This window comes from Galendromus occidentalis, unplaced genomic scaffold (assembly GCF_000255335.2).
Source record: "Galendromus occidentalis unplaced genomic scaffold, Mocc_1.1 scf7180000076500, whole genome shotgun sequence".
Classification (NCBI taxonomy): Eukaryota; Metazoa; Arthropoda; class Arachnida; order Mesostigmata; family Phytoseiidae; genus Galendromus; species Galendromus occidentalis.
Window position 1 is genome coordinate 729,915 of NW_003804489.1, and position 10,434 is coordinate 740,348.

Here is a 10,434-nt window from a genome sequence, read left to right on the forward strand (position 1 = left end):
TTCCGACCTAGGCTCCGACAAAACCGGTCGTCGATCTCATCTCCACGTAGGTATTTACAGCGCAACGCGATAAGCTTGTGCCTTGATCGAAGGATCCAGTGAGGGGCACCGTCCCGAGCGCCCTAGATCATCTTGTTTTGACAAATCTGACGAGAACCTATTCGGAGATTGGGGGAGGGAGAAACGGTTCTCGAAACAGATCCACGGACTCTCTGAGGGATAGTCGAGCCGAGGAGTTGCGCGAGTTTACCGCTTTCCCGAGATTTTCTGCTCCGCTGGACCCCGACCCACTTAGCGCTTCGCTCAATATGCATCATAGTCTGCTCTGGTCATCTGTATTTCTGTCCTGAGCCGGCCGTGATTTGCGGTCGCTCGGCTTCGGTACTGAATCGGAATCTGCTAATGGTGCCCATGGGATACCTCAGAATTATTCGACGGCATGTCGATTTCGCAAGCATTAATAAACATTTTGGAGAGATTATGCCTCCGAGGGTGAATGGACGTGATTTTTTCTGAATTTCCTACATGAAAATTGATGTGGAAGCTTGTAGCAACGTCATGGATCGAATTCATCCTCCGACACTGAATCAATCATTACCCACTCATCCATTCATGATCCTCCATTCGAGGCTGCGGTATTTCCTGCGACTACGCGCCAACTTCCTGCTCATCACCGCCATGAGGATTGGTGCCTATGATTTGTGAATAGGAGCACGCCGGCGTTCTGAAGAAGCCGTTCGGCTAAACCGAGGCTCACTTCGATTGAATCTGCTCGCTTCGGTTATGGCCGAACAATAGGCACGTAGAAAATAAAGCGCTTGGCTGCCGGAAAGAAGTGCCTACGCAGAGTTGTTGACCGTGCGGAAGCACGAGCTCGTAACAGCGATATCCGCTATACTCAATTGTGCCTACTACAACAACAACAACAACCACAACAGCGGTCATTCATTCGTACGCTCAGTCCTGTTCCGGACGTTTCTCCGCGTGCAAGCGTGAGTTTATTCGTGCTCGCGAACCAGTGTTTTCCGAGCTGATTCCTAAACATATTCCTCAGGAACTCGCCGCAACTCCTTCCGAAAAGGAGGAAGAGCGAGTTTTGATTCGAGCGGATTCCCGAACGGCATGATATTTCTTCCGCGGGGGAGATCGAGAGCAAACTTTCATAATTTGTATTTATCGTATGAGGGATCACGCTATACGTGATTCAGAGCGTCGTCATACAAATTTATGCGGAGGCTGATCACGAGAGAGTCGTCGGGGAATCGAATCAAAATTCGAGCATACATTGCCGAAGGCCCTCAGGTGATCCGAAATGTCAAGATCAATCGACTCGGGGAATGCGTGATGCACGTCGAGGAGGCGTCATCTGTCGCTCGCTCTATGATCCATGCGGGGCCTGGTTCCGCGCTGACTTTGATTTTATTCGAATATTCTAATCCTCGCCGTGGCCTTCATTTTATTTAGATTACGCAGGATGATTGATCCTACGCTGACGAGCTGCTCCGCCCGAGCCCGAATATAACAGCTCGCGAACGGAATGCTCGACCGGCGAGATTCACACGGGGCGTCCCCACAGTTATAGATACTCAGTTGTTTGCGTGCCTCTAAGGATGGCACGCCAAATTCCGATACGATGTCCCGAAGGCCGTATCGGCGGGTCGAAGAAGCTCGTCGGCCATTCTTAGCTATTCAAAATCGTCTTCGCAGACTCGATTTAATCCTCCGTGAGCCACGACTGCGTCCCTCGGTCTTTGTCTCTCTGATCTCCGAGAGAGTGATGTTGTGAATTGGAAAAATTCTTCTCTGGTTCACCTCGAATGTCGATTGAACTATTTCCGCATTCTCACGGAGCTGGCGATACGGAATCTCCGAGAAGACATTCCAAGCAGCCACTCGGCCGACCGCATTTGCAGGCTGTGGCATCATGAGGGAGCTGGATTCCGAAGTGTCCTCACGGGCCCTTGAGCTCATGTCGACAACGGCGATTATCGATCAGCGCGACGTGAATTCATGCATGAATTCACCACTTTCTGGACCATGAGTGCGCTGCGAGTGGACTTTTGGTCCCCTCCCTGCGGACCTCGGGGGATTTCCCAGCCGCTTCCTGAATAATTCTCACAGTGTCGTTCTCCATGTGGTCTATTCTACCTGCATTCCCGCGGCCATGAATTTGTCGATTTCGGTTAAAAAATCACCTTATGCAATCAAATAAACTCCGCGTGATTTCAACTCCAAGCTGAGAATCGGTTCCGATTCATGGATTCACACCGTGAATCGCCGCTCCGTCGAGAGCGAGTTTTCTCTGACGAGGGCTCTCTACGGGGTCACAATCAGAAGGTACAGGGTGCGGCATCGTATATGTACCGATTACGAATGCTTGTAAGAATTTTTCCTGACAGGATAACGAAGGTCTGTTCGCGCTGAAATTTGAATTAACCCTCGCCATTTCACATGGAATCGGTGCGGTTCCGATAGCTCGCCGCTGTGGAAATTACCAGCTGCGGGAAACAACGAAATTCCCTACGGCTCCATAGGAAGGCCCTGGGCCTATGCTCCACGGGCTTAGTCGAATTTTTCCACTTTTTCGTTCTGGAAATCTCAGAGCTTCCAGTCACCAAATTCTCACCTACCGCACGTGAAATGGGAAGGGAATATTCGAATTTTGGCGCAAACAGACCTTCGATATCTCATCTTGATCCGATTTTACAAGCGTTCGTTATCGGAATATCCGTACTGCCGCACCCTGTATAAGCAAGGTCCCCCGTGAGAGTTTTCTAACGATAGTCTCAATAATTCCGGCTGAGAGCGAACCTGTCCGCTTACTGCTCCCGAGATCCGTGCCTGAGATTGAATTCCTTCGTGTACTCTCCAGACCCTTGAGATCGACGGTACAGTTGAACCATGGCGGAAAATTCAAATCAGCGGGTACGGCCACGAGATCGGTAGAAGATTTGAACTTTGCGCGTGCTTATCGTGTGAAGCGTAAGAGTCGGACGGAACCTATTTTATGCCTTTCGCCGACTCACAGTTCATATCGGACCTGTTCGCGACTCAAGAACCAGACTATTGCAAATCTGACTCGAGAGCATCGCACTGAAGGAGGGATCTGCGCCGTCGGTGGGTCAATATCGCGCGACGCCGTAACTCCAGGGACCTTTCTGAGGCGTGTTCGTGAGAGGAGCATTATCACATTTAGTACGGTACCGCGTCCAGTATAAACACGAGAGTTCCCTTTTCTGATACGTCCTACACACCATTTGCGGTAGGAGTTGTTCTTGAGCAAATCGCTTGCGCGATTCGAGCTACAGATAAGAAACCCAATTAGATACCCCCGCCGCGAAGTCTGGCGACATTGGGCGGAAGATAACATGAATTCAGGATTCCGAAGAAGCCGTGCAGTCCAATAATCCCCTTGTTCCGCTGAACGCCGATTCTCCGACCTCTAATCGAATGAATGCCTCCAAGGTGTTCGTACTTTCCTCCGGAGGAATTCGAGTTCGGAGACATGGTGACAGATCATTATTGCTGGAGCGGTATGAAGGAAATGCTCGAGGTCGTTCTTCGAAAGGAATATCGCTTGCGCGACTGGTCTTCGACGCCGAGGTCTCATGCCAAAATGCCCCCATGAGACATCGATTGATGCGGCACTTCTGTTTCCAATATGAGAGAAGAGAATTTGTGGCCAGTGTTCATTCAACTCGTTCACTTACCCTGGTTGTAAGGCCTGGTGAGCCCGCGCTGAGGCGACGAATAGAAACAGGGCGACGACCACGAGACGTCGAATGTTCATTGTGGTTATCACGTTCACACCGGAGTCGCTCCGTACCACTGTCACTTTGGAGCATCCGAACAGCTTTTATCGAACAACGTTAGGTGGTCGAAGGTTCTCATTCTAAACTTCGGGTATAACTAACGAACAAACCAACCAACCAACCAACAAACGATCACAAACACTTGCACACACTTCAAATTCCTGCAGATGAGCTGGTAATGATCCCGAAGTGGCTCCGAATCAGATGATCAGTGAGTAATGATCTATTCTGTGTGTCAGGACCACAGAGGGAGCTTTTGTTCATGAAGTGTGCCCTTGATAGTTGGAGCACGGAGAACGAAAACCCAATCGCACCTCGAGTTGTTCTCATCCAAGGACAGACATAATTCGCTTCCGACCGGTGAGAAAGCGCCGCCGAAGAAAATCGCGCCGCGGCTACATTCGTGCGCATCGAACGCAACCGTCTGAGAATTGTCACGGTATCAGTGCCGGTGAGTTTCAACGGAAGCTAGCGCTCAGATTCCGAGAATGACGACTTCGAGGAAGGATGAGACGAGGGAATCGACAGCGTAGAAATTGACAACAAGACGGCGAAATATCCTCTTGAGCGCAGCGTATTCCCCGTTCTCCTTTCGGTTGGAGCGGATCTCTCCTCAGGCCGAAGGAAACAGGGGGATACTTCTCCGCAGAAGTTTGTGAGAGTCAATGGCGGTACCGGATAACAGAGACCCGCGTGGACATTCTCGAATTTCCTCCTATTGTTCCTTAATCCGTTTCTTGTTCAGCGTCGAAGGTGTCCTGTGTGAGCAATCTCAGCTTCCTCTCGTCTTTCCGATTTCCTCCTCATCCGGTGTTCACTTATTGTTTCTTGTGACCGAGTGAACGAGATTACGTGAGTGTCGATTCTAGGCGTTTGTTTTTATGTTTGCAGCTACTCTACTCGCTAAAGTTGATCGTTGACGTTTTTGCACCTCTGTCCACGTTTGGGGAACTCTCTCTCCAAAACGAGAGGCAGCTGTGAGGTTTCGAAGGAGGGAGAAAACACCGGGAGGAACAAGGGAGGTGGAATTCTTCAGGAACAGGGACGGGGATAGAGGGACGCGGGCAGACGAATCGCTCAAACACGCAAAGAAGATATGGAGTCGGTCGCCGTCGGCTGCGAGTTCCGGTGCTCCGTCGAGATTCCCCTGCCGCTCGCTTCTGGTCTGCTCGAGAGCTCAACGTTTTCTGGTGCCGGGATTATTTCTCGGATTTCGAAATATTCGCGGGAGACTCCCAGATGGCGGGAAATACCCACGAAGTCGCCTCCAAACTCGTTCAGATGAAGTTCGTCGGTGCTCGGGGTGACCGCGTCAAATTCTCCGTACCCGCAGTCTCCGAGCGGATCGAAGTTCGATTCGTTTATTCTGCTGTCGTCGTTCTGACGGAGGAGGTTGATTCGCTGGTTCCCGGTGCGACAGTCGCCGTCCACGGAGAATCCGTTGGTCCTCGCGTATTCCTGGTTCGCTTTGAAGTTGCGGCAGCTCGTGCCGCTGTTGTTCCTGACGGTGTCCCACGACAAATCACTAAAACGGATGGTGTTGCAACAGCCTAGTTGAGCTTCCGGCGCTCTGAAAAACATTGCGTCGTCGGCCGGTGTCGTGAGCGCCCTATCGGCTCTGCTATACTTCACGATGCGGCGGCGGCGGCGGCATGTGCCATCCGGTACTTGGGCCGAGGTCGCATCTGATCCGACAGTTGAATGGTCTCGGAGTCATCGTAGACCTACGTTCCACCGGCGGCCCGATGCGCGAGCATGTTGGAGCACGCTCGCGGAACGCCGGATCAGCGATAAAAGTCCTCGAGCTTACCAAAACACTCCCAAACGAGGAGAAACACCGGGTTTTGGCTTCGGGAATCGACGAGTGAGTATTTTTTTCCGTCAGACACTTTTGCACGCACGCACGCTTCCACCGATCGAGCCGGCAGGCGATTGGGCGGGATGAGGTGAATAGAAAAACAGTTCTACAAGAAGCCAGTTCGTTTTGCCGCCGGAGGTGAGCAACTCAACCGACGGAGCTGGTCTGGATTCAGAGGTTTGTCGTGTTTCCCTTTCCATGAGGACCCTCTCCAGAAGCGCCCAGCCCCAACCCCCACGTTCCCCTGAAGCATACTGCGAACGACCGACCGAATGAACGAACAGCCCACCGAGCAGCGTACGAGCCTCCGTGGATTTAAGTCGTGCGCCCACCCACCCAGCTCTGCATGCCCAGTAGCCATGTTTGCGGCAGCATTGCCCGCGGTAACACTGTGAGCAAAGGGGGGGGGGAACATGAGGCGATCCGTGGCTCAGACTCACATACATCCGAAAAGGTGGTCGTTCGGGAGCCCCCATGGTGGAAATATGGCAGGATGGCACCAAAACACCTTGTGACAAGATTGTAGACTATAATCATAGGTGGGTAATTGCAAGCTCACATAGGATGAAGACCATGAAGTGTGTAAATGGAAATCTCAGCGTGCTCCGAGTGCCTGCGAGTAGAATTCCCACACCGTAACTCCATCAATTTATTCATCCGTCCGGTTTTGTTCAAGAACATGGTTTCCATTGACTTTGAGGTGGGGAAGAAGTCTGTCGCAGGATAAGTCTTTCCTCTCCGCCTTTCCCGTTCAAACTCTCAAGGTATTCCAGTACCCATTAATTAGACTTCATGAAGCCATCATCCACATGGCAAGTGTCCAAAAAGGATACAGTGGCTGTACAAGCAATGAATAAAAAAATGATAGACATAGAAGATCCTCAGTGAGGTAAGCGTTACTTTGGACAAGCAAGCGTGACGTAAAGTGACACCATCAGTCACTTTATGGTTTCGTGGCTTCTCCTCTCATTATTTTGAACGTGCACTATACAATCACGCGCGAACAAGCCGATCGGCTCGGAGAGAAACCGCGAGGATTACGGTGAGAGTAATGAAGATAGGGGGAAGGAAAAACTCATTTTGGAACAAGCCTCATAGTACATGCGGACGCAGACAGCGGCGTCGTTCGCAGTAGCGCGATGAATATTCCGGACGCGGGTGTGGACGGTATCTTCGTTCCCCGAGAATACGTCGTCGGTCGGAATAAAAGACCCAGTGGTCGAGGGACGGATGAACGAGCGACCGACCGACCAGCCCGCGGTCGGATGGACCGCGCGGCTGACTGGCCGGAGCCCCGGCTGGCCGGGGGGGAACGCTTCCTATCGACTCCGCACGTTCTCCGCTGAGAAGAGGCGAATAGGAGGACGACAACTTCTCAATCAAAGTCAAGTTATCAATGCCGGTTATCTCATTTATCGGATCGTCTTTCGTCCTGGCAGCAGCCCGATACTGATAGAGACACGCGAATGGGAAAAATGTTGAGAGAGAGAAAGGAGATAATCAACGCCGCTGGCAGCTGCTGTCTGTACTGAATACGTTTCATGACAACAGTTCATTGCTTCGACTCCATGGCTCCCCTTCCCTGAAATCGATGTACGCCCCCCGCCGCTCGCCCTTATTTCCCAATTGCACGGCAGTCGCTAGCGGAAGACTCCGGCGACTTATGGCCGCTGATTTCGCACTGGAACTGATGTCGACCTCATCACCGTAGAAGTCTTCTGTAGCAGGTTTTCATTCGTCGAAGATCGTCTAGACGGAATCATGTGAGTAAAGAGTGCTCCTGCGGATTCCTTCGTATATTGTCAAGGAAATCGGAGCAAAGGGAAATTTCCACGATTGAGTCATCGGATTCCATCGCGAGATTTCCTCGTCCGATCCATTGATCCGATACATTTGCCTGACTTGAATCGATGATCGAAGGTCGAGTCGAACAATGCCGGCCGCGATTAAACGGGAACCGACGTCGAGCGAATAATTGCATCTGATTCAACTCCCAGGCTTCTTTCGCGACTGGATCACGCCTATTCACCTCCGCCGATTCCCCTCGCATCGCTCGATTTCCCGTTTGGAACGGACGGCGGGGAACTTCGCCCGTCCGAAGATGCTGTATTCCCATGTATTCCTTTGTTCCGCGGAAGTTCTAGTGAAACTGCCCTCGCCCCGCACCCATCCGACTCTTTCTGATGCCGGAATCTCATACATTCCTATTCTCAGGTCGACTTTCATCGATCAGCCCGAGCGAGAAAAGAAGGACGTCCATTTAGTTTAGGAGCCGCGGCGAGTTCGGTACGGCGGGCCGAACATCTGGGCGTCGTACTTCGTAGCGAACGAAGTCGCACTGTAAAACTTTGTGCAACTGGACTCGATTGCTTTGGAAAATTCGCGGCGTTTTCCTCGGTGTCGCTCGCCCGCTCCAGCCTGAGCTTTATTGTTCCTCTGAGAGGGGGCTGAAGAGCAAAAACTGGCGGAAGGATGCTCTGCTGTGGCCCGATCTCACCGCCACACTCCCGCTAAAACAAAGGAAGTGCCGCTGTTGCTTTTTGTCGCCTTCGTTGCAGACACCTATACGTCGTTGTCCTGTGTCCGTCGTGTTGGGACACATTAACCAATATTGATATTGATGAAGCAACAAGTGCTCGACATGCTGGAGGTCTTTGCGGAAGCCCCCGTGTCTGATAATGCACTGCTACAGATAAAAAATTGACTTGCGAATGGGAGCAACACGTCCACGGCGAATAGCGGGAACTTTCGATTCATTCATGAATAGGAATACAGAGCTCCTCATCCGGGGGAAGCGATTAATGAGGAATGTTTAAACAGCGGTGGCCATTCCTTCCTCCGATTCAGTGCTTCGATACCACTGTTGGATCAAATCATGATTCCAGTTCCTGGGTCGGAGTTGCGACGAAACCTCCGATACGTCGTAGGATATTCCTCCGGAGACAAGTGAGCGCTTGGAAATTTCAACGAAGATTCCGGGTCCTGATGCCCACGCCAGACCTCCTCGCAATAACAGCTCCCGTTTGGCACTCGGACAAAGGTGACGCTAGTAGTGCGAGCGAGCGGGAAAATACGAGAAGGAGTTTGCACCCGGAAGGCACGGAAGCCCCTATCTGTCAGGTGTAATTGAGAGCAATAGATGTCGACTGTCGACGAAACTCCTCATTGATGACCATCCTGAGCGGAGAGCGGCATTCAGTGCTCAGCGACTCTCATGCAAACGTGCATTCCATTCCGCGAACTTCACTCCGTGGCCTCGATCGAGGAGCGTCGTTGCTCGAGCGAAGGTCAGAGGAGTTGAGTTCTCAGTCCTGCGGCCCACCTATATTCCTCTCGTCAAACTGAATGCGGAAGGGCCAGCCCGCAACTCGTAAGGACAACAGGACCGACTCCGTCGAGCCGCGGTACTTTTCAACTGGGATAATATCGCTACCCTGGTATTGCTTTCGCAATAACGATGATATCTCCTCTTGCCCCTGCTCCGAAAATTAGAGATTTAGAGCAATAGAAATCCTTGAGACTTCTTGAAGTTAAGATGAGCGCAACGACGCTTCAGTCTCCTGTGTTGTTCGGTGAGTTCGATATACGACGAGGGGCAATACCGGGAGTTCCCTCTCGGGTGCCTGGCCTCCTCTGATCGCTCGAAGGACCGGAGAGAAGTTTTGATGAGGATCCTACCACGGGAAGAGAAGCTCGAGTGCCTTGAAGTTACATGAAGTTCTCACAAACAGAACGCATACAAGCCGTTGCTCGGTTGGTATGAGGGAACCCTACGCATGACAGGCTATCGTGCGACCTCTGCCGATTTATTGCTGACTGTCTGCGCAGTCATAGGACATCCGATTCACTTCGTTTCCCTGAAGCGAGTCGAGAACTCAAAACCCCCCGCACGAAGCTATTTATTTCATCGCGTGAAATCTACAATCGCTTTTTACAACAGTTACGTGGTCCGTAAACTGACCTGTAGTAAACAATAGTCCATCTTTTGATGCATGATGTGTCTTGTACGTTAAAATGAAGGTCTGGCCGACGCGGATACGGCCAGCTATCCTGGACCCCTAATTCGGCAAATAGATGACACGGCCATCGTCTCTCCTAGCTGAAGCAGACTCGTTCCGCGGACGAATGTGCAATCCCGAATCCCAGTATAATGCCTCGTATTCGACGGACTAATGCTCTATCTGCTAAACACGTAGCGCATGTCGGGCACACATGGCCAGGTCGTGGGCTCAACCGAATGAATACACTGGTGATTCGGGCGTTGTTCCGGCGCTGCGCCGTAGCTTCTATCGGCGGAAGGTGGCGGAGGAGTTGACACCTGCGACCTGGAAATCATTGCATGACTGGAAACCGCGATGGGTCATAGGGAGGAAGAGGTTTTCCCCTCGTAGGTGTGAGAATAGCTTCGTAGATACGAAGAAATTTCAGATATTCCAAACTATCAGGTCGCTTCAGACCCAAGGATCGTGCCTCGCATTCTCGTAGCCCTGATTTTCGTGGCCAAACGCCGATGACATATCTGGAATTCGATTCGTTAAGATGCAAAACTCGGAGAGAACCTCCGAGTTTCTTAAGTCGATGCAAACAATTCCGTCATCATTTGATCATAGTACCCGGAGTTTTCTAGCTCTATGAGAGTTGCCTGGCGCTATCCGAGAAAGGCTCCGACATTTCTCGGGAAGGAGCACTTGAGCTGAGAATGACGACGTGCACTCTCGAGGCTCACACACCGATAATATATGCTGTTTCTCGGATCACTACTAC